General features: G+C 35.4%; 1 protein-coding gene and 1 pseudogene across 2 annotated transcripts in view; one reads left to right on the top strand and one right to left on the bottom strand.

Moving 5' to 3' along the window:
• Window positions 1–24,610, bottom strand: part of DPP10 (dipeptidyl peptidase like 10) — a 667,274-nt gene that overhangs the window by 491,960 nt on the left and 150,704 nt on the right. The window lies entirely within an intron of this gene.
• LOC105942982 (ubiquitin-conjugating enzyme E2 L3-like) lies at window positions 8,004–8,783 on the top strand (annotated as a pseudogene).

The raw sequence follows: 24,610 nt of genomic DNA, 5'->3' as shown, positions 1-24,610 counted from the left end.
GAGAAGAAAGGGTTATTCATGGGAAAATCATCCTAAATGCCATTCACTGAACTGGAGAGATAACTTAAGGGACTTAAGGAATGTTCTGCATGCAGGATGCCTGAGTTTTATTCCCAGTACCTCATATTCCCCAAGTAGCATCAGGCATGACTCCTGAATAGTGATCCTGGAGTAATCTCTGAGCATCTCTGAAAGTGGCTCCAAATTAAAAACAAACAAACAAACAAACAAAAACAAAACAAAATGGCAACAGACATAAAGAGCATTTTTATATAACAAAATGCTTTTGATATAGAAAAACACACTTCTTCAACATAATTGGTTATTTATTTATTTATTTGTTTGTTTGTTTGTTTGTTTATTTTTTATTTATAGGATTTTAGGCCACCCTTGGTAGTTAGGAATTACCCCTGTCTCTGTGATCATGGATACTCCTGAAGGACTCAGAGGGTGCAGGGATCAAACTTGGGTCTGCCATGTGCAAAGCTAGGGCCCTAACTGCAGTATTATTATTGATCCTAACTCACAAAAGGTCCTTTTAAAACTTTGTCTCTGTTACTTATAAAACTAGCAGCATAGAGTAAGTAAAACAGTGTGCTTTATATCAATGTTAATGATGTCCTCTCCAACGGTACACAGTACTGGAAAAGAAATAACATTGATGGGGAATGTAAGTATAAGCATCTCTTGCAATAAACATAGCAAAAAAATACTTTTTTTCAGGTGATCAGGTGTCTACCCTGTTCACTAGAAATGTAGTGCCTAACTCAGCTACGCAAAGTGCAGATCCTCCTGGTTTGAAATGCCAAATTTTCTTTCAAGAAAGGTTATACAGCACAACACCCAAAATAAATTTCTTTTTCTAATCACAAAACTCCTTTTCTTTTGTCCCAATAAACCCCTCATATTTACAAATAGCTGAGTACTTCGGGAATATATGAAACAATATTTAAAGAAAAGTGATTACTGTGTATGATAAATCACCCAGATAACTATCAATCATGCTACTTCAAAGAGCAGTATAGATTATAAAAATGGATGTCCACAATACACAGTTTACTAAAATCAAAATGAACTTTTAATTTATTCAATTACAAAGAAAAAAGGCTGCAGGAAGTAATAAGCAATAAACTAGATATTTTATCTCTCTTACTTACTAAAAGAGAGGAGAGCTAATCAGGATATTTATCTATCTTATAAAACAGGAAAAATGAAGACACTAAAATTAGAAATTTGGGGGCTGGAGCAATAGCACAGCGGGTAGGGCGTTTGCCTTGCACGTGGCCGACCCGGGTTCAATTCCCAGCATCCCATATGGTCCCCTGAGCACCACCAAAGGTAACTCCTGAGTGCAGAGCCAGGAGTAATCCTTGTGCACTGCCGGGTGTGACCCAAAAACCAAAAAAATTTAAAAAATAAAAAAAAATTAGAAATTTTTAGTGTCTTAATATTCTACTTTCATTTCCACTTAGAAAATCCTAAGCCAAACACATAAATAATACTCTCCATATTCAAACAGAACAAAAATTGGTAACTTTGAGATACTGTTACAAGGAGAAAAATATTGAGATTTATTAATAATATGTACTATTAATAATAAGTAATTTGTTTATATTATTGTCTAATAAGAATTATTCACAAAACATTGTAACGCACAAGGAATTTATATAAGTTTGCACATGGGTATATTTTAAGAAAATATATTTTAACAATATGTCTATTTACATTTTTAAGAAAAATGGATAAGAATATATTAATAGCACTTGAAAAGTTGAATTTTCATTTTCAGCCAGGGAATTGAATTTAAACACAATGATTTTTATGGCTCTGGTATTACATGAAAATAATAAGTATACAACCTGCATTTTCTACAAAATGAAGTGGTAACATGTAATTAACCATTCTTGTAACTTTAGAAAGGGATAGAGGGCTGTGTGTGTCTGTGCATGTGTGCAAAGTGAGTATAAAAGTACACTCAAGTATTTGCAAAGTTAAATAAAGTCTGTACTTTTACATTATGGGAAAAACTTAAAACCTGGAATAAACTGATAAGCAAAATTGTACTAATCTTTCAAGAGCATTTCAAAGATACAGGTCTATAGATTTTATTTCCTAGAACAAACATATTTTATCATTTTAACCATTTCAGAATATCTAAAGGAAGAATTCCAATTTATTATCAAGTTTACATTATTCAGTAGCTGTCTAAAACCTATAGCAAAAAGACAAAAATGTTTAATTTTAGAAAATAAATGCAAATTAATATACCAAATTAAAATTTACCAGAAAAATAAAGGAATTTGATATAATATGAATAGTAATTTAATATTACAATTCTTTATCTACTGTTTGGATCATGTTTCATATAATATATCAATTAATAATATGAATAGAATATATAGTCTTAGATACTGCATCTTATTGTTTATAATTCATGCTTATAGTGTATATAATTTCTTAATTCCTCATTATAGTCAGAGACTTTTTTTTGATGTTTCTCTGCTAAGCAAATGCCTTGTAAATTAACACAAGTTATAAATTGTTCAGTATTAATTTTGTTATATATCTGTATTATCACTGTGTAACAGATTGTGCTTAATCAGCGCTGCCAAATAACTATGTACATCAGTATCACTGTCACCTACCAGCTTATTAGAAAGGCAAATCAAGGGTCTTTTGTTTCTGTCTGTTTTATTTTTCAAAATTCTGCTTTGGCATATTTGTTCACCATTAATTTTTTAGAACATAACTAGTAATTATCTAAATTTTAATTGACATTATCACTCCCCAATAATTATAATAGTCGCTTACACTTCTAGATGGATCACCATTAAATTAGAAAACAAAACAAAGATGACAGCTAATATCAATATATTACATAGCGATAGTTTTACATTCCTATCATTATGATGCAGTGGTCTAGCTGAGCATCAGTCATTCTGAACATGTTCCGAGTTCAAAAACAATAGCTAAATACATGAGAAAACATTTTTTAATGTAACTTAGATCAACAAGATGAGAGGTTAGAAAGCTCCAGATCCCTATAACTTCTCACAGAAACAAAAGTTAAGATAGGAGCTGGCATTGTACAGAGGGTAGAGTGTTTGCCTTGTACATGACTGACACAGGTTTGGTCCCTATCACTCCGTTTGGTTTCCTGAACTAATCATGAGTGATGCCTCAGCATAGAGACAGCAGTGGACATACCTGGTATGATGCCAAAAAAATAAACAAAAGTTAAAAAGTAAATCAGTTAATTGACTAAAATAGCCTTGGAAGTTTTGTAAACCAGTCAGAAATCTACAACTAAGCAAATGCTTGGTTTCCAAAAAACCTGTAGTCAAAAGGTATACATTTAGCCTTGAAACTGAGGTCATCAGAAGGTAAGAGGAGAGCAATGATAACAGTTTAAACAACTGTGCTTCATGGGTATGAAAATCATGGGGGAAGTTTTGCTATAACAGAGTACATTTTGAAGAGGTATGAACATAGGCAGCAGCAAAAATAAACATTAATAAAACTATTTAAAAGAATAAGAAGAAATCAGAGTAATATCACTACATGGACACACACACACAAGATACAGAAAGAACGACATATTTAGGCACTCTTCCTTCTTGGCATAATCAAACAATATCAGGAACACCCCCTCTCTCCTCTTACCTCTTCTCCCCACCTCTCACTTTTTTTAGTCCTCTTCATTCTTCCTCTTATTTTCTTTGTAAATGGACACACCAAGCTGTGCTCAAGGCTTGCTCCTACAGTCAGGGATCACTCTTGGCAATAACTAGGGTACCATTTGTAATACCCAGAGTCGAACTGCTCAGCTATGTGTAGGCAAGTACCTAAGGGATTTACTGTATCTCTGGTCCTTGTTTCCTTTCTTTAGATTAAAAAAGTAAGTGGAATTTCTTAGCATTGTGTTGGTTGTTTCAGTGTCTATTGAAGAACTGTGTTTTATCCTTTCCCAAATTGGCAGTTTGAGAGAAATGATAGCAAGGTTTTACTCTCAGCTCAGAAGCCATGAAAGGCAATGATGCTTGATGCGGTGCATTCAAACTACAGAGAGGGATTGTAGACAAGAAGAGTCTGAGGACAACAGATGATTGACAGAACACCAAAGCCACCTAGACCTACAGAAGAAGGAGTAAAACACATATGGAAATTAAGACATTTAAAAATAAGAATATTTACAGAGGGATATTTAGTCAGGGATAAGCTGCACACAGAAGGAGGTATGAGGAAAACAAGTGTGGTGAAATATTACGAGAATAACTGGAGCTTTCATGCTCAACTGATGAATGAACATTTCCCTTCATATGCCACCAGCTTCCAAACACTGGAAGAGGTGGCTAAATTTTCAAATGGTCAATTTTCAATAAAAGAATATTCAGCATATTAAAAAAAGGAAGAAACACAGTTCATTCAAAGGGACCTAAATAATCTCCTAAAATCTATAAAATGATAATGTCAGAGTTATTAAAGGGAGGCTTTTTAAAAAACTCTCCAGAGGCTAAAACAATAGTTAAGTGGGTAGAGCACTTGCCTGCATGCAGCCAACCTGGGTTTGATTCCCAGTATCCCATATGCACTACCAGGAATTATTCCTGGGTGTAGAGACAGAAAAAAACCACTGAGCATCACCAGGTGAGACCCCCAAAGCAGCGATAGATAGATAGATAGATAGATAGATAGATAGATAGATAGACATACACGTATATATCTACATATATACATAATACATAATATATATCTACATATATACATTATATATATGCTATCCGAATTATGCACTAAAAATTAAAAGAAATTATAATGTTTGCTAAGCATGAATTGGAAACCGGCTCATAAGATAGCAACATCCCTGAAATCAAAGATCACCTTGTCCCCAGATTGGAAGACAGGACTTATGGTCCATCTGGTGACAGGAAGTAACCAGGCTGCATTCTATGCTTCCTCACATCCACCCACTACAGAATGCCAGATCAAGCACAATCGTTCAACTGGTTTCTGCTCCCTCTTGCTGCCCACAACAACTTCCAATCCATTTTAGCATCTACCTCAGCCTTGCCAGGGGCCTATAAGGTCCACCTGGGAGTGCACCCTGATAAACTTCTATTTCTTCACTTTATTCATCTCTAACTCTCTTTCTGTGCTACTAAGGTCAACAATTTATCAGAAATAGTGACAAAATCTGAAGGATGTTTGGAAAGTGGTATATAAACCAAATAAAGACAACAAAAAATTACACACAAAATATTTAAGGGGTGGGTCATAGCAGATGGAGCTGAGAAATTAAAGAGAACTCAGAAAAATAAAATCAAAGTTCATTGGTAAAACAACAACAAAATGAGCCCATAAATAAAATAGGCAAGAAGAACACAAAAATAAAAGGTTAAAAAAAAAACCTAAAAGTTTTAGGATAACAAGAACTCAATAAAAAAGAGCACTAGAAAGTTATGGAAACAATATAACATATGGAGGAGTAAGTCATTTAGTTTGAAGATAACCAACTGCATGTAACTGTGGCAAGAGAGAAAATAACATAAATTAATATACAAAAACTTACATATATTACAAAGAAATGCTATAAGAAAAATTGAGCTTAGTATTTGCCTCAGGGGTAGAATAGAGCATGCAAATGTATGAGATTTGGTATCACCCTTGCCAAAAGGAACAGAAAATGAGAGGGGGAGAGAGTGAGAGAGAGAGAGAAAGAGAGAGAGAGATAGAGAGAGAGAGAGAGAGAGAGAGAGAGAGAGAGAGAGAGAGAGAGAGAGAGAGAGAGAGAGAATTATGCTGCTCCATTAGGAAAGGCAACATAGAATTAAGAAATATTCCAGAAGGGGAAGAGAGAGGAAACAGAACAAAGATTGTTCAAACTGTTGAAAAATGTCTCAAACCTGGCAAGGAACTAAATATACAAGTTCATGAAGTTAACAGAACATCTGAATATCTATATGCAAAGAACCATGATACACAGTAGTGAAACTATCAAGACTGAAAGAAAAAGATAAAATATTGAAGCCAGCTCTGGGGGGAGGGGAAAGCAACTAACTTTAATCAAAGTCTAAGTAGAAATTCTGCAGGTCAAGGGAGAGCCAAAGAGCATATTTAAAACACAGAAAGTTTAAAAACTCCAGGCAACAATACTTTATCCTGCAATATTATTTAAGAAACAATGGGGAACATATAGGTCCTCCGAGACTGCTAAAAGCACAAGAAGTTGCTACTACTAGAACAACTAGAGCTCCCTTAGCTATTTGAGAGATACTGTAATTCAACTTTATAAGTTAAAATAAAATTAGATAAATAAATCGAACCAGAAAGTAAAAGGCATGCTTATAGAGAGCATGCATATTCAAAATCACCTAAACTCTAAAGGGATGGAATTAACAAGCATAAGGGGTCAAGTGGGGGATGGATTAAAAAAAAAAACGGACTAAATGTGGCTTATAAAAAACTCATCAAAGACATCAGGTTAAAGTGAGGGGATAGAGGAGGTTCTTGAAGTCAGTGGATATTTTTCAACTGTAGAAACTGCTATACTCCTACCAAGAAAAAATAGACTTCCAGATTTTAAAAATAAATGATATAAACAGGGACTGGATAGTAAGCAGATGAGGCTTGCCCAAAATATGCTTGCATGCAGCCGACCCATGTACAATCATTGGCTCCACATATAGTATCAGAACTGAGAGTCCCGTGTACCTTGGGCACAGAGGCAGGAGTAAGCTCTGAGTGCTGCAGGGTGCATCCCAAAAACAAAGAAAAAAAAAGTAGCAAGAATCAAAGATGGGAAATATAAAGTATATAATGTGAAAGGAATCCATAGAAAAGATGTATTCAGTGAAATTCAGTGAAGTCAATATAGTATATAATGTGAAAGAGATCAGAAGACAATATATATTCAGTGAAGCCAATATTACCCTAATATAGAAACTAGACGGGGACAACACAATAATAGTAAACTAAGCCAATACCACCGGACACAAATAATCCTCAACAGAATCCTAGGAAATGGAATTTAACACGACATCAAAACTATTCTATACCATAATCAAGTACTATTTATCCCAAGGGTGCAAGGATAATTCACCATTTGTAAATCAATAAAAATGATGTAGGTCATCAACACAAGAAAGTTTAGAAATAGTAAGTTTAGAAAAAATAGATCAAAAGATACCAGAAAAGTTTTTGTCAGGATTCAACATCCTTTTAAAATTAAATCTCATGAAAATGCACAAAGAATAAATATGTCTATATGGTAAACCAGAGGTGAGTTTTCTTTTCTATAATACTGATGTCTAATTCCAGTTTGAAGTCAAAGAAAAAAAATCTGTATCAAAAGTGCATTCATTTCACTGAGACCTAACTTAAACCAAAGGCCTCCCAGGCAGTTTGATAAGAACTCCATAACCCCCGCTGAGATGCCTTTGATTTTACAAATCCTGTTTGACTTCAGTAACTGGTCAGCAGGATCTGAAATGTTTCTTTCTTTTACCCATTAAAAAAAAATCTCTCCCATTATCTTTTAAATTATTCCATTTAGGTTTTGAAAGTAGAAACAAAGAATATGCCAATGAAATCCTAAGATCCCCCCCTATACCTTCTACCTCCAAGTAAAGAGGGATACAGTTCCTAATCAATCATGCATACTCATGCCCCTTACCAATTCACTGTGGCCCAGGTGTTCTGAATAATTTCTCAGGGTTCCCTGGCTGTTACTGCCATGAGCAGTGTGTCTCAGCCTTTCCATGACTGTGCCCCCCCATCCGATGGATCCTGTTTTCTTCCTGTGATTACCCTGTCTTTTCAGTTGGTTCCTTAGTCTTGTGCCCTAGGCCCCCATTTATGCAATCTTCACTTGAGCCCCCCACCTTGGAATATACTGGGGGCACTCAGCGGGCCACAGGGTCTCTGGGTTGAGAAACTGCTGTAGATCATCCTGAAATTCTAAGACCCCTAAGGACTCCTGGGCAAGCAGCAGCACCAGATCCAAGATGGCAGCCAGCAGGAGGCTGATGAAGGAGTTTGCAGACATCTGAAAATCTGGAATGGAAAACTTCTGTAACATCCAGGTTGATGAAGCTAATCTATTGATTTGGCAAGGGCTTATTGTTCCTGACAATCCCCCATATGACAAGGGGGCCTTTAGAATCAAAATAAACTTTCAAGCGTACCCTTTGAAAGAGTACCCTTTCAAAGCACCGGAGATCGCATTTAAAACAAAGATATATCACCCAAACATGGTGACAAGGGGCAGGTCTGTATGCCAATAGTCAGTGCTGAAAACTGGAACCAGAAACCCAAACTGACCAAGTAATCCAGGCCCTCACTGCAGTGGTGAACGATCCCTAACCTGACACTCTGGGCTGACCTAGCAGATGAATACTCTGTCACTGTCACTGTCATCCCTTGCTCGATTTGTTTGACCGGGCACCAGTAACACCTCCATTGTGAGACTTGTTGTTACTGGTTTTGGCATATCGAATACACCATGGGTAGCTTGCGAGGCTCTGCCGTGCGGGCAAGAAACTCTCTCGGTAGCTTCCATGCTCTTCGAGAGGCGTGGAGGAATTGAACCCGGGTCGACCCCATGCACGGCAAACACCTTACCTGCTGTGCAATTGCTACAGACCAAAGAATAGTCTAAGGACCTTAAAAAATTCTGTAAGAATGTTGAAAAGTTTACAAAGAAATATGGGAAAAATCACCCATGTACTAAATCTGTCATGATTGATTCCAGCAAGTGTCAGCAGAGATCCTGTGCAGGGCATTAACCATCTGCAGAGCAGGACTCTGGAAAACTGGCATGTGTCACCGCCTGGTGTCCGCTTGTGACAGTTACCAACTTTGTACAGTTTTCTTAATCAAAGATGGTCTAGGAATCCTGTCAAGAAAGGATTATAAATTTAAGATGTTCTAAAAAAAATGACCCTTAAGGGCAGATCCAGTGATACTATCAAAAGTCTGAAACCAAAAAACAGGATAACTCTAAACAGAACTGCACAATTCCCCAGTTACCTGAGGCAAATGCTTTCTTTTCTTGTGGCGTGCTTACGTACAGTCTCAGGCGGCAATGCCATCTGGAAAGGGGCACTGCTTGGTAGAAATTTACTGGATTGCTATAGCTTTCTCACATCTTGTCTCAACCATATTAAATGGTATCTGACTCAAAAAATCAGAGGTGCTAAAAAGAAAAAATCCAATAATCTTCTATATCAGACTGCTCTAGCTTCTGTGCTGCTACCAGGTGAGATCATTAGCTACACAGACATGCATCATTAGTATGTGACTGGATCCTCTAGGATCCCAGTAACTGGACAGCAACTGGATCTCAAAGCTATTGTTACCATTCTGTAGGATGACATTACTTTGTCCTTTCCCTTATTGCAGGTTAAGGATGGATTCTCTCAGTCGTTTCAAACAGGCCTGTGTCTCATATGGGCCTACATCTCTGTACTGCAGGGAGTATCTTGCAGACTGGAGTAAAAAGGCCTAGAGTGTACCTCAAGATTTTCACATGGTTGCTAAGAAATGCTTAAGCCCTTCTCAGTACTTGGAGTGGAGAATGTGGCTCACTGATGAGGCCAAGGCAAAGCTTAAAGGCCTAGGCTGTGCTGAACGAAACTACTCAGGGATTAAACTGACTTGTGAGATGTTAACCGGTGAAGGGAAATGGCACAACCCAGAAAGGCAAGTCACCTTGCCTAGTGCTGTTTTTGGTCATGTCCATGACGCAGCCCTGCGTGCATGGGAGAAGGTTGATGCAGATGCAGAATTTAAGGAAAGTTTTACAAAGATTGTCCAGAGAGCCTCAGAACCTTATGCAGATTTCATAGGAAGATTGATGGAAGCCATAGAAATGCAGGTTAAGGATAAGGAAACTCAGGAGCTTTTGACTAAGCAATTGGCCTTTGAAAATGCTAACGGGGATTGCCAGGCCATCTTACTCCATATTAAAGAAAAGGAGGACATAATGGGTTACTTGAAAGCATGCAGAAATGTTGATTCTGTTAAACATAAGGTGCACTTGAAGCCTTTGAGGTCTATGCCGTACAAGCTCAGAAAAGATGTTTTAATTGTGGAAAACCAGGCCACTTTCATAAAGATTGCAGGGCACCTCCCAACTGTGCTACTGTGAGAGCACATTCTGGGCCCTGTCCCAGGTGTAAGAAGGGAAACCACTGGGCGAGATATTGCCGAGCCAGACTTGAACCTCCTGGGCCCTGTCCCAGGTGTAAGATGGGAAGTCATTGGGCCATAGATTGTTGCTTCAATGCAGCTGTTGACCCCAATTTGGGAAACTTGCAAGAGGGCCAGCCCCTGGCCCCGCAAAATCAAGGAATGTTATCAGTTTCAGCCCCTTTCCCCAGTGTGGTGTTTCAGAGCTCCAATCAGTATAATTGCTGCAGCCAGTGACGGCAGGAAGCACAGCCTTGGATATTTCCTGCCCCTATACAGTTATTACAACCCCTTTTCAATAGAGAACACTGCGGCTTTAAGCCCACCACCTCTACGTTTTCAATGGACATATGGAATGTTAAATCAAATACAAAAAAGAGGTATTTTCTCAATTGAGTGTAGCAGGAAAACTCCTCATTCGAGGAAAAGGCTATGCTTTTGTTTCAACAGATGATAACCCCGTTGGGAAACTTTGGATCCCATTACTTCTGGTCAGAAGTAGAATTCAACCACTAGATTTGGATTTCAGACCACCAGAGACTCACAACCCTTCAAATTCCAGCTCTGATTCATCGCCAAACTGATTTCAGCTGGAAGTCACAAGAAAAGAAGGGGAGCCAGCGTTAGAGGACCTGCAGCATATCATGAGGTCACATTAAGAACATTCCTTATACCCCTCTTTTATAGGTTGTGGATTGGACAACATCAGGCCTCCATATTTTGAATTAATAATACTCTACTTTTACCCTTTCCTTGTAACTCACAGGTTCCTGAAGGAGAAAGGAATGATTTAACAGGAACACCTTTTTCATTTCTCTCTAGGATATCCATTTGTACTGGAGCTTCCCTCTGATTCTTTCTATTCACAGGCATGGAGACCAAATCCCAACTGTCAAAGCCTCTGATAACTTTCAAAAAGTGTCTTTTCTCAAACATAAGCTAGGTTGCACCTCTAGAACTACAGAGGAAACTGACCAGAGAATGGCTGCATTCCTCTGCTGAAGTTCTCCTGCCAGAAGTTGTGATGCTCTGGTTCCAGTGCTCCCTGACTCATCCAGTGCTTCCTGAAATTTATTGGACTCCAAATAGCTGCTCCCCTGAGACTCATTGCTGCTACCACTACTGATGCTGTTGCAGGAACAACTCTTCAGTTTTGATCCAGACACATCATTTCTTCAAAACAGGACTAAATGAGTCTTATCATTGGTGACTTTCATCACCACTGGACAGTGCAGGACAATTGGACGCTTTACTACAAGCACTGCTCTGGGCCCAGGGTCGGACTGAAATCTTAGTACAACTTATAAGACTGTATTGTGATTTAGAATTGTATTGTGATTTGGAATTGTACTGTATTTAGAATTGTTCCTATTTCTATATCAAATTTTTGTAATTTTGTAAACAGAAAAGAGGGAGATGTAAGATGACATTACTTTGTCCTCTGCCCCCTTGCCACAAGTAGCTTGTCCTGGTTTTTCCTGGAGTTTAGGCTTATCCCAGTCTCACCCATCAAAGTGTTCCTGAATCACTCCCATCCATTTGTTTAGCTGTAATCACTTCTCTATGCTCTCTTCCCAAAAAAGAGTTAATCAGCTTCTCCCCCTAATCTGACTCTGCTAATTTGTAAGGTCAGACCTTCCTAGGTTACTGAATTTATATTATAAGTTAATATTTCTTTTCTCCTTTCCTTATGCCTTTTGAATAATTTACTTTAAAGCAATGTCCTTTTTGTATAGACACAAGAAGACAACATTATGCTTTTGTAACTTGGGACTTAATTGGCTTAGAATATTATTCATTCCCGGGCATCTGCTTTCTCCACTTAAGCCTCAGTTGCCCTCAGTTCCTAGCATTCCAAAAGCAGGGTCCCGACGAGGGACGGGACAGATCCAGGGTAAGCGGTGAGTTATGTGCTACCCTGGCATCGAGATGGGCCTGGCCAAAGTGCCTAATTCTTAACTATAAGTTAAGAGCTTGATCATAGACAAATGCTGTCATGATCCAAAAGTAATGACGAGACCAGGACCCTTCTAGGGATAAGAAAGACTGATCTGGCCTGAGCACTGTAGTCTGAGATCGAGATGGCCCCAGGAGAGCAATTCTATAAGCTTTAACGCATCTCTTATTGTGTCCATACAAAATGATTAATATTATGAATGCTTATATGTTTGCTGGATGAAGAGAGGAGAAACACACTCATGGGATCCCGCCCTTGGTGGATCCTCCTGCTGAAAGAGAATCAGTCCTAGGAGAAGCATCCCATGAGGGAAAGGAACCTCACCCTTATTGATGGTGACCACACCTATTTGTATGCCCCAATCCTCTCATGCTGGAGGGATTTAACTAGGCTGTAAGAGTGGGTTGGGGAGCCAGATGCACGGATCCAGAGAGAGATCCAGAGCTGGGAGAGAAGCAGAGAGAATGAAATAAACTGATCAAGCAACCAGTTTGGTCTTCTTCCTTCCGTTGCCTGCCCTTGCACACATAGCGGTTCCAGGGCACCAAACGTTGGTGGTGAGACAGAACTGCCCGGAAAGCCCGCGAGTGCACACTTCCTCGGCGTGCATTAGTTTTTTACACCATTCTAGAAAAAAAGAATGATGAAAAGATTCTGATAAGGAGAGAGAGAGGGACATGTATTTATTTAACACATGTGTTGATTGGCCATGTTCATACTACATGTCTTCACCCAGAAAAGAAAAATTACCTTGCAATTGGAATCAGTTGCACCACCAGAGGAATCTATAAGCAGAGACATGCCATCTCTTTATTACCATTTCATTCAATATATTGTTTTTCACACTGTCCCAATGAAATATTACAGATTCAATTTCTACAGGTTGAAATGATGTTATTTGAAAAACAAAACAAATGATCTGAGCCAAATGCCAAGATCCTTTGTCAGAGACCTGCTGTCTCCCCAAATACTCTGTGAATATTATACTCCTTGAAATCAATTCTGGATCCCCAGATGTCCTCTGGGGTCTCTAAAAGTAAAGTGGCCAATTAGAAAAAAAAAACACAGTAACAGCATCCAACATTTTCTGGTAAAAATAATTTAGTGTAAAAGAAATAAAAAATGATGAGAAAGTGAGATCCATGTTATGTGATTTTTAACTCAAATCCATCTTAAAAATTTTATGCAAGAGGAAGCAGAGGTGGGGGCATATATTAGATATCAAAGAGAGAGAAAAGAGGAAAGGAAAATAAATGAAAAGATCTTCAGATGCTTTCATTCATACCAGCAATACCACCCCAAGCCACCCATTCGCTAGGATGTCCATTGCCTTAAGCTTTGGCAGTTTTTCCATTAGGGTAATAACTTCTAAAGATCATTATGAATAGAAGATGAAGCTCATTTCCTGTTCCTCCAAATTAACATCATTTAATGAGCTTATTATATCCATGACCATTTAGATAAACTAATGAAATTTTAATATGCCTGATTCAATGCTAAACTTTTTAAAATGAGAATTCTGTTCTTATGACTGTCTGCATTTTTCACATTACCAGATAGTCCCTGCTTGTTTACTTTCTCAACTTCTGAAGGAATCTGCCATACTTAATTTATGAAAGAGCTCTATTTAATAAAATAATATAGATATTTCTGAAAATCAGCAAAAAGTTTAATTTCATGTGATGTGGACATTCCATAGATTAAAATGAATTTATATAATTAAATAAAATGGAAATAAATGTGGAAAATGCATTGACTTAAAAATATTGAGACATGTTTCTCACCAAAAACAGAAACAACAACTAAGAAGACACCAATGTGTGTGTGTGTGTGTGTGTGTGTGTGTGTGTGTGTGTGTGTGTGTGTGTGTGTGTGTGTAGGATGAAGATTTTTATTCAGGACAAAGAAGGTAAATTCCTGAAGTGAAATAGTTGTTTTAGGATTAAGTAAAATGAAAATTAAAATTAATAGAAATTTGCAAAATGTAACAAAGAAACAGAATAAATGACAGAGCTCACTACAATTGATTATTATGGTTTAGAAAAGAAAGATTTAATATCAAAGTATATGAGAAATGGTATCTTATTTTTCCTTCATCTATTTACTGAAAGGACAAACACTGTATTATTGGTCTGTTCATGATAAGATTTTATAATTCATCTCCAATGTAAGTAATGTACATGGTAAACAAGGATATATGTTATATTCTGATCAGTTTTAAGATTTATTGTGAAAATTTAGTCCTCTTATATCTAAAGGAACTAAATTTTATTTGTAACAATGTGTTTATAAATGTGCCTTTGAAATCTTCGTCATTTAGGCCAAATGGATGATTAAGTACAATTTTCTAATAATCTTTGTAAGATTTATAAAATCTTTTGATGTTTTAAATAAAAGGCCCTCAATTGCAAGTTTAAATTAATTCCTTTTGACTTAGTTACTAAAAGATGTTTTTCCAGAAGTATCTCATGAATGCATCTCTCTGCTTACAAAAAGAAAGTCATCAAGCTAATAATGTTATTTGATGTGCTAAGTGGCATCTGAGAAATATTCAAATTTAAAAAAATGAACATTTAAATATATTTTTATAAAAATATGATATAAATTCCTGAGGAAATATGAAGAAAAAAAAACTGTGTCCTGCTATGTTATTTTTTAAAACCCTTTAGCCTCAGAGATATTCATAAGACAATAAAATTATATCAAATGATATAATTTTTATATCCGTAAGCTAAATTTAAAAAAAAAAGATCAAGAATAAAACAGAAAAACAAGATTCATCACAACAAAAAACATCACTGCAATGTATAAATAAATTAAGGATAATAATTGTAATGTTGAAATGATCATCTAAATATTTTAATTTTTCCACACTTAAGAAAACATTATCTTGACTTGCAACAGCAGGACGCGGGCTCGATCTTGGGACCGCGCCAATACCGGCGCTCTCTGCCGAGATGCGACCTGGGTGGCCATAGGTTTGTGCGGCCACTCTGCTGCTGATCGACCATGATCTGGAGGTCAGCTAGACTACTTTTGCTACCAGAAACTGCTTGCAACAATGTCTCTAGACTGGGAACTAAGCCATAGCCCCATGCTGCCCCAAGAAGGGAAATAAAGCAATTTCTAACATAAATCTCCTGGACTTAGTTTCTAAAATACTAAATTACGGAACTCCCAAACTGCAAGAGCTGCTGCGTGACTTCATATCTCTTCTTTCTCAGCAATGGAAAACTAATTATCAAATGCTTCCTTGTTAGCAGGGCTGTTTTTTGGGGGGAACTCCAACAATAGTGAGTTTTGTGTTGAAATATGGAATGTAATCAAGGTAAAGAGAAAGTGAAGTGAAATTTATCAGCTAAGCAGGCGGGGGTGGGGGGTGGGGGGTGGGAGGTATACTGGGATTTTTGGTGGTGGAATATGTGCACTGGTGAAGGGACAGGTGTTCAAGCATTGTATAGCTGAGACATAAGCCTGAAAGATTTATAACTTTCCACATGGTGATTCAATAAAATAAATTAATTTTAAAAAATTTAAAAATTAAAAAAAAGAAAAACAGAAAAACAAAGAAACAAACAAAAAAGGAAAACATTCTCTTAAACTATTAGCAATTTGATGTGTTATAACAATAGGAAGATATTTTACATTAACCATACAAAACTGCAGTGGGGCATGTGGGTCCATACCCAACTATGATTAACCTGGCTGTGTGTGCTTATGCCACTGGTAGACATATTGCCTACCACTAAGACTGTCTCTCCAGCTCCTCCCCAAATTATTTTTTCTTCCTATCTAGTAAGGATAGGACGTTCCAGGCATATTTTTAGATAATAAACTTATGGTAACTAAGTAAAACAGAAATTATTTTAGACTTTTATTTCAGTAAGTTTCTTAAAAATATCAGAAAGCTTTTAAAACAACTAAAAGAATGTTACAAAAAGGTATTATCCAACACTCAGTCATAACTGTTCATGCTAAAATTCTCAGCGTTCTTCCATCTAATTTTTTAACTTGAAACATTTTTTAAAATTAAAAAATATAATAATGCCACTTTTCTGAAATTACTTAAGCTATATATGGGGAAACTGACACAAACTTAAATGAAATTACAATTACTCATTTATGACATCTTTAATGTCATAAGTGACATCTTTATTAAGGTCATATATGACATCTTTAATGGCAATTATTAAACACTGTTAGTTTACCTGATACCTAAGGTATTTAGACACTCAAACTACAAGCCAGAAAAATCTAGCTCACTCAATAAATGACCCAAACAAGATTTAAACAATAAATCTCTATTTGTCAAAACTATAATTTCTAATGGTTATACTACTACTACTACTACTACTACTACTACTACTACTACTACCACTATTCTACTACTTCTACCATTACTATTATGACCACTACTACTATATTACTTCTATCACTATTGCTACCACTACTATTCTACTACTTCTAACCACTATTACTACCGCAACTACTACTCTACTACTTCTACCACTTCTATTGTCACTACAACTCCCATTCTTTATTTTATTGCTATTATGTTTGGATAACATCCAATGGTACTCAGATTAGTCACCTCTGTGCACAGGGATTATTCCTAGTGATGCTTGGAGTACGATGTGGTATTAGAAATCAATGCTGAGCCTCTTTCAAGAAAAGCATTTGCTCAGCTATTGATCTATCTTTTCATTTCCCTGATGATTATTCTGATGATTATTATTTTCTCCCAGATTGTTATGTTTGAAGGGCATCTTGAAATCTGAGATATCTTGAATGGTCAGTTCACTAAAACCAATCTGAAGGAGTAAGTCAGTGTAACAGAGGTCAAGATGACAAACCCACAGTCAAAAATTTTTTAAAAAGGAAATATTTTTCCCAAATACCAATAAGAAGTGAAGGATATTCACTCTCATGACTATGACTTAATATATAGTGTACAAAATTTTAGCAAAAACAATAAGCTAATATAAGATAATAAAAGGCATCTCAGTTGGAAAGAAAGAAGCAAAATTATCTCTATTTGCAAATTACAAGATAGAATACTTAAAACATCCCAAAGACTACAGTGAATACAACTAAAAACAGTGAAAAATCTGGAAATTAATGTTAAAATTTAAAAATAGAAATAACAGCCAATAATGATAGTTCAAAGTCATGTATGCACTCCTATTCTTACTCATGTTTACTGCAACATTTTTGTAATTCTGAAGATTTGGAAACAACTTAAGTGCCCAACAACAGATGGCTATAAAAAAATGAAGCATATATGCATCGGAATAACTCTCAGCTATAAAACCTTTATAAAATGAAATGGTTAATTCCTACCATTTGCAACAACATAGGTAGACTTAGGCATCCCTAGAGAGTAATATGCTCAATGAAAAGAAGATAGTAAAAGCAAAACTGTGGTTTCATTTTTATGTAGTAAACAGAGAAAACAAACATGAACTAAATAAAACAAAATGGACTTGAACTTTAAAACTAATTGTGGGTTATTGAAAGGAAGGGGACAAAGTAATATGGGGCTTGCCTGGCACATAGCAAACCAAGCTTGGATCTCCAGTACTATATATTGTCCCCTGAGACCCTCTAGAATAGATTCCTGAGTCCAGAGTCAGAAATAAGCCTTAAGCAATGCTGTGGACCCTGCCTCCCCTACCCTCAAAAGAAAAAAAAAATTCTAACAGTAATTGGAAATCATGTAAAAAGACAAAACTTTCCCCAAAAAATACACATGAGGATATTATTATCGTGATTTGGACTCCTGACTCTATATTTCACTCTTCTGTAAGATCTAAAACTGAAGACATAAAGGATGAGACTAAGCTACTAGACACAGACTATAAAGATGCAATTTATGATACCAATAACAAAAGAAGGAAAAATATACTACAGAGATTTGAGTTTTTATTCAACTGATCTTATGTAGGAATTGGTTTAAAATAGTTGTAATTTTGAATCCTCATATAATTTCCATACTAACTACACAATTCTGAGAATATATGCATAAATGGAAATGATAAAGGCACCAAAACAAATCACATAAAATAAAATAAACATTTATTAGGGCAGTAAGAGAGGTGATGAAAGAATAAAAGTCATCAAATATATATAAAATAAATAAAGTGGCAATCAGAACTCCATTTCTGTGAGAAATTGTTTACAAGTAACTGAATTAAGTTTATCATTATCATAAACACACACTGGTAAAATTGGCTAAGAAAAACATATTCAACTATAAACTCTTTACAAAAGACTCATTTTAGCTTTAAAGAGCTGCACAGATTTGAAAATAAAAGGAAGAAAATACAGAAAAGCTGTGCAAACAAATAAGTACTCAAAATATTGGGAGACAGACTTTAACATATTAGACAAAATAAATATTATTGTAATCAAAAATACTATTATGAATGACTAAGAAAGTATAATACTAAAAAAATAGGCAAAGGATATGAACAGACATTTTTCTATCATTATATATGTGTTCAAAGAAATGTGAAAATATGTTCAACATTACGAATCATTAGAAAAGTGCAGATAAAAGTACAAGGGGCCAATTCACACACATTAAGCAGACTATTATGAAAACAGAAAGTAAGTGTTGGGAAAGCTGGGGAAAAACTGGAATTCTGCACATTACTAGTGGGAATGTAATGGCTCAACTGCTGTGGAAAATACAGTTTCTCAAAAGAATAAAAGAGCTTTAGCACACAATTCAGCACTTTTACCTTTGGTACGTGCCCAAAGGAATTTAAATCAGGCATTTGAATGGATATTTGGACACCCATATTCATAGCATCATTATCAGAAGTGCAGAAATGAACAAGGAAACCAAATGTTTATCAAGGGGTGAAAAATAAAATAAAATGCAGTATATTTCAAATACAATGTTATTTATCAATGAGAGGAAGAAAATTCTGACAAATTTCATTAAATGAATGAACTTGGAGAAATTATCCTAGATGGTGCAGACAGTCACAAGGACATATGATATATGACTAGACTAATATAATTACCTACAGCTATCAAATTCTTGGAGTTAAAGAGAATGGTGATTTCTAGGGTTTGGGAGAAAGAGCTATTTTTGTTTTTAAATGGATATAGTGTTTCATTTTGTGAAAGTGAAAAAAGTTCTAGATATGGAATTAAAGATGGTTACATTACACCATGAATGTAAGTAATAAAATTAAAATTGGTAAAATGGTAAGTTTTACCTTATGCCTATCTAAAATCAAAATACAAATATATCCAGGTCTGGAGAAACTGATAAAAGCGTTATATAATCTTGGTGACCCCCTTCAACAGCACTTGTCCTGACAAACACCACATTGCACGTAATATTCAGCACCTTGCCTGACAAAATATTATTTGGTGTGACAGCATGATTTTGAGGACTATGGGAAAGGCCCTCTTAAAATTGTGCACATCAGTATGTTATGCACAATTATGTTAAAAACCTCCCGAAGTGTTTGGTGTCTAAAGGTGGGGAATAAAACTTTAGTAGAAGATATATAGATCACTAAAGCCTTTGAGAATCTTTGAATTCCTATCAAGAAAAATTGAATATGGTAAGTATGTCAATTTGTATTAGATAAATACTTTTGAATGTTTAAAATCTTGTGAAAATTCCAACCAAACACTGAGTAATGGTGGGTGAAAGCAGACACTAGTGTAGCCGCTGGTGTGGTGTTGGAACATAACAGTGTTTGCATGAAATCCTACCGGAACAGTATTGTAAATTACGATGCCTCAAATGATAAAAGAAAATCTAATTCAGATCGCTTTTATTAAACTGATGATAGATGATACTAAAATTCCTCAGAGAAAATTAATCTTGTGAAATAGAATAATTGCAAAAACACAAAAACAGATGCCAGCTACTGAAAAATAATCTAAATTTATGCTAATGAAAAACTCTGATGTTAATAAGAAAGCTATTTCAATAAACATAAACACATACAGAGAGAATAGTTTATATTTTTATCTCTCCATTCTCCTTAGTCCTTCTTTGCAGAAGGAATGAGTTGAGTTTCATACAGTACTCCAAAATGTCAGATATTCTTTTAGCTTGCATTATTTCTGAGCAGCTTTCTACTGTATAATCATCTCAAAACCCCCAGGAAAGTTCTTCTAGTGTCCTGTGACAGCACATTTCCCCAAATTTCAACTTTTTCGACGCTTCTTTATGCTCTCTCAGGGTTTCTCTGAGGATTGATCTCTAATCTGTGAAGCTCCGCTAAGCATTGATTCTTGCTAATAATTTTTTCCCAAATTCGAATACTATCTTTAATGGTAACATCTAGTATCACTTTCTGTATCATTGAAATTTTCTGTCCATTTCATGTTAATTTAAAATACATATAGCATGAATAAGCTATTTAAAATCTGTACGTAGACAAAAAAATCACTATAAAAATCACACACACACATACACGTGAACACACACACACAAACACACATACACAAAGAATCACTCTATCCTTTAACCAGTCTACATTTTCTCTCCAACTTCCCTGTAATTAGCATTTGTTACTTATTACTCATTTCCTCTTATTTTTTCATTTGTTATGCTTTTCACAGTTTTCTACATATTTTTTTCTGCTTCTCTCAAGAATGGCCACTCTATGAATTATATATTTTATTTTAATTTATTTCATTAATGCATTTGGGGGTTTTGAAGTCATACTTGTGGTACTCAGTGGTTCACATGTGGTACCGGGGATTCAAAACAAGGTCAGCCATGTGCTCAGTAAACAGCTCACCTATGGTATTATCTCTCCAGCCCTAAAGTACAGATTTTAATCTGCAGTCTAAAAATTTCAGCACTTGATTTCTGAAATATTTCACATCTCCTGACCTAGTTTGATAGTTCCCTCACTCAGTGAACCAGCAACCAGTAAAGGCTAAAGATGACCAGAGATAATACTTATTGTCATAAGAAAAAGAGACTGCTTGAAGTCAAAATCATTTATTCCCATCCCATGCCTCCTACATTCTAGGACAAGGAGAGATCCACAGCATATTTCTCTTTAAAAAAAAAACACACAAATTTTCCATATGATTCCATTATATACTAGTTTGATGAACATTCTCCTAGGTCAGTATTACTCAAAATAGGGTCACCTACAAGTTTCTATTATCACAATTTATCACAATTTAGTCAGTTTTAGCATATATCTTGATTTTCTAGAAAAAGGCGATTAAACAAGTTTTCTGAATGATTTCTGTAAAATTTACAGTTTAAGAACCATGTGAAAGTTGAAAGGTACTATTCAGAACTGCTAAAAGATTTAGTTTAGTTACAGAACATTTGGTACACCTATGCACTATGATTGAGTGGATTTGGTTTCAGTACACATGGATTTTAATCTCCAACTATTTACTTACTAGCTCTGTTACACATAAAACTGTCCTAATCTATTTAATTTATAAACTCAACCAGGATTAGTGCCTGACATGATGGTCATTGTTTATCTTCCTCTGAGTTTATTAAGAAACATCAAACCTAATACATTTTTCACTGAATCCTGAGATATCACTTTTCCCCAAACACTATTTCAGCTTTATACCCTAAGATTTAACAGTTTCTTCACTTTTGAGGAAAACTTCTCAGTGATGTGTAAACCAGAATGCAAAATAGTATCTATGTTTCAGGTCTACAAAGAAGACATCTCAAGAGTGTATAGCTGTTTCATCACCTTTGTGAGCTGTACGTGGTTTAAAGAAACAAAAAAGAATGTCTAATATCTAGAAATCAGATCAATAAGCTTAAATTTCTGGGATTGAATAGCTAGCAAGAATTTTAACAAGTCAGACAATCATCATCAAGCTTAATTTCAGAAGCTGAATAAGCTACAAACGTATTTTCTTTTTCCTAAATCCCCAAAGTTCTAGATATTAAGGAACCAATATTGGTGAGGGCAGGGAATCTACATTTCTTATTTTATCCACAATGCTGAAAAAAGATGTCTGTATATGTTGCAAGCAATCATACTAATTAAAAATAGAGTCAACAAGATAAAATTTGGGAGGAGTGTAATTGTTGAGTTTTATATTTTCCTATAGTTATTTTCAGGATTTCAATTATCAATTTTACTTATTCTTATATCTAAAAATGTAAACCTTATTTTATATAAAAGTAAAATATAAAACTAATAAGCCAAAAAGATTACTCATGCCTATTGTGAAGTATTTCAAACAGCAATCCTGGAAGCCTGACTGGCAAAAATTATTATAAATTTTTTGTATTCTTAGGATCAAATGTATGTAGCAATGTATGCCCAAATAATTCTATGGGGCATTTTCAGATGGAGCCAACCGACAACAAACCATCCCCACTTTTCATTTTCCTAGGTAAAATATAGCCTTGCTTTGTTCATATATTAAAAAGTGATGATGTTACCAACTTGAGTATATTAAAAAGCTTTCCAAGAAATATTTCAGGCAAGAGCTAGTCATAAACTGTTTAGATGCCTGAATTTACATTTTGTAACCATGTAACTCAAAGTTGTAAAATCTACTATTTATAATCATTCATGAGTTGTAATTATAAAATAGTAAGGAAATTAAATTTCTTTAAAACAGTTTTAAGATGTGTGGAAACGCAAAACAAACATATTTTTCAGACCTAAGTTTGATTTACTTTAGACTGTTGCTAAGGCACATGAGGGTATATAATGAATAATGAGTAGAAGCCAGAGAAAGTTGATGAGGTGGCTAACTTAGGGGAGAAATGTGGAAGGATTAGAAAAATCTCCAGATGATCTTATTGGTTATAACAGGGAAAGAAAAACTCATTGTTTAACAAACAGCTTATACAAAGTGGGTAGTGGGGGTTAGAGAGAAATAGCTCAAGGACCAAAGTACTTGTTAACTTTGTAGAACACAAGGCTTGGATCCCTGGCACTCCATTCTTTCCTGAGCATAACTAGGAGTGACTCCAGAGCACTGGAGCACTTGGCCATGAGTAGACACTGAGCACTGAGAACTGCCATCAGTGGCCTCAAAACAGAAGCAAATAAAAAGGGAAGAAAATATTTTTTTTCAGAATTTGAGATTGCAGTTTTACATGGTAAATGTGATAGGAATCCAGATTATTGGAAGCCCTTGATCATACTCAGTATTAAGCATAAAAAAAAGTCTAAAATTGGTTGACCCTTTCCATGTAAAAGAAGATTTTGATTGGGAAGAGATCAAAAACCATGACGAAAAAAACAGAAGCTGGTCATCCCAGACTGAAGAAAATCCCTTGGGGAAACTCTTGTCCTCTCTCAAAATAGATGAAGCTAGGTTTAATTTCTTCTTTTTTTCTATTGGTGAGTTAAAGATGGCAATTTCTCAGGAATCAAATAAGAATACAAACAAAGGTTAAGAAAATAGTAAAGCCACTGGCAAAGGATGACTGCTTGAAAAGACCAAGTGGTGCTACAGCTTCAGGCTAAGTTCAAAGCCAGCATTATTCATTTGCTTTTTATAACACAATTGACCTTTAGTGGCTGCTCAAGCATCTGGGGTAAATGCTGTCAATGTGCAGATCTCCTAATTTTAACTAGTAGCACTTCTGCACACTTCCCCTCTCCCAGCCAAAAGCTTCTCTGGTATGTTAATATTAGGTTAAACCTAGAAATCCCTCTCCTGTTCTTTTACAGTAAATTTTACCTAAGTGGCTGATTAGAAAAAAATTATTTTTTTCAAGCCAAAAGCTACTGAGCTTCTGAGGAATTAGACCCAAAATGAAAATAGACAGAGTTTTTTGGTATAACTGAAAACATTTTTCTCACACATTTATTGAGCATCTATTTCTAACTGAAAATATAAAATGTAGTTAACAGTACATTTAGTCTTTTCTTCACTCTAATAGTTTTGATTTCTACCTTTTAAATTGTAAGACTGAAAGTAGTCACTTTTTGAAAATTTAAAGATAGCATGATCATAGGAGAATATTCCTAATTCCTATTTCACATACAGAAATTTAATATCATAAAGAGGCACTTTAGATGAGACTTCAATTTTTGAACATTTTGTTCAAAATAAAAGTGCAGAAATTAATGAAATGTGCCTGAACAGGAACTAGATATGCTTTAAATTATTTTCATTCCTCTTTCCCTGAAAATATGAATAAGTACCATATAGATATTTTAAAGACGAAAGAACTAGCAAATTATATTGCCACTGAAGGAATCAATGTCCCTATGCAACTTTTAATTAGAAATACTGAGAATGAGAATTTAACTTTTCTGCTACTTTGTAAGAGTCATAATCAATTGTAGTACACACATACTATACTTCACACTATTCAGTGAAGAAAAATTAAAATAGATTTGGATCTTTATTTCAATTTGCAGTAAGGTTTTATCCTCGCTATTTTTTCAGAAGCCCTATGGACCAGGAATAATTAAATAAACCCAAGGTAAGTTACACTTTATCTGCATAAGTATGCATCATGCATCA

This window comes from Sorex araneus, chromosome X, assembly GCF_027595985.1.
Source record: "Sorex araneus isolate mSorAra2 chromosome X, mSorAra2.pri, whole genome shotgun sequence".
NCBI lineage: Eukaryota > Metazoa > Chordata > Mammalia > Eulipotyphla > Soricidae > Sorex > Sorex araneus.
This window is presented reverse-complemented; position numbering and strand designations above follow the sequence as displayed.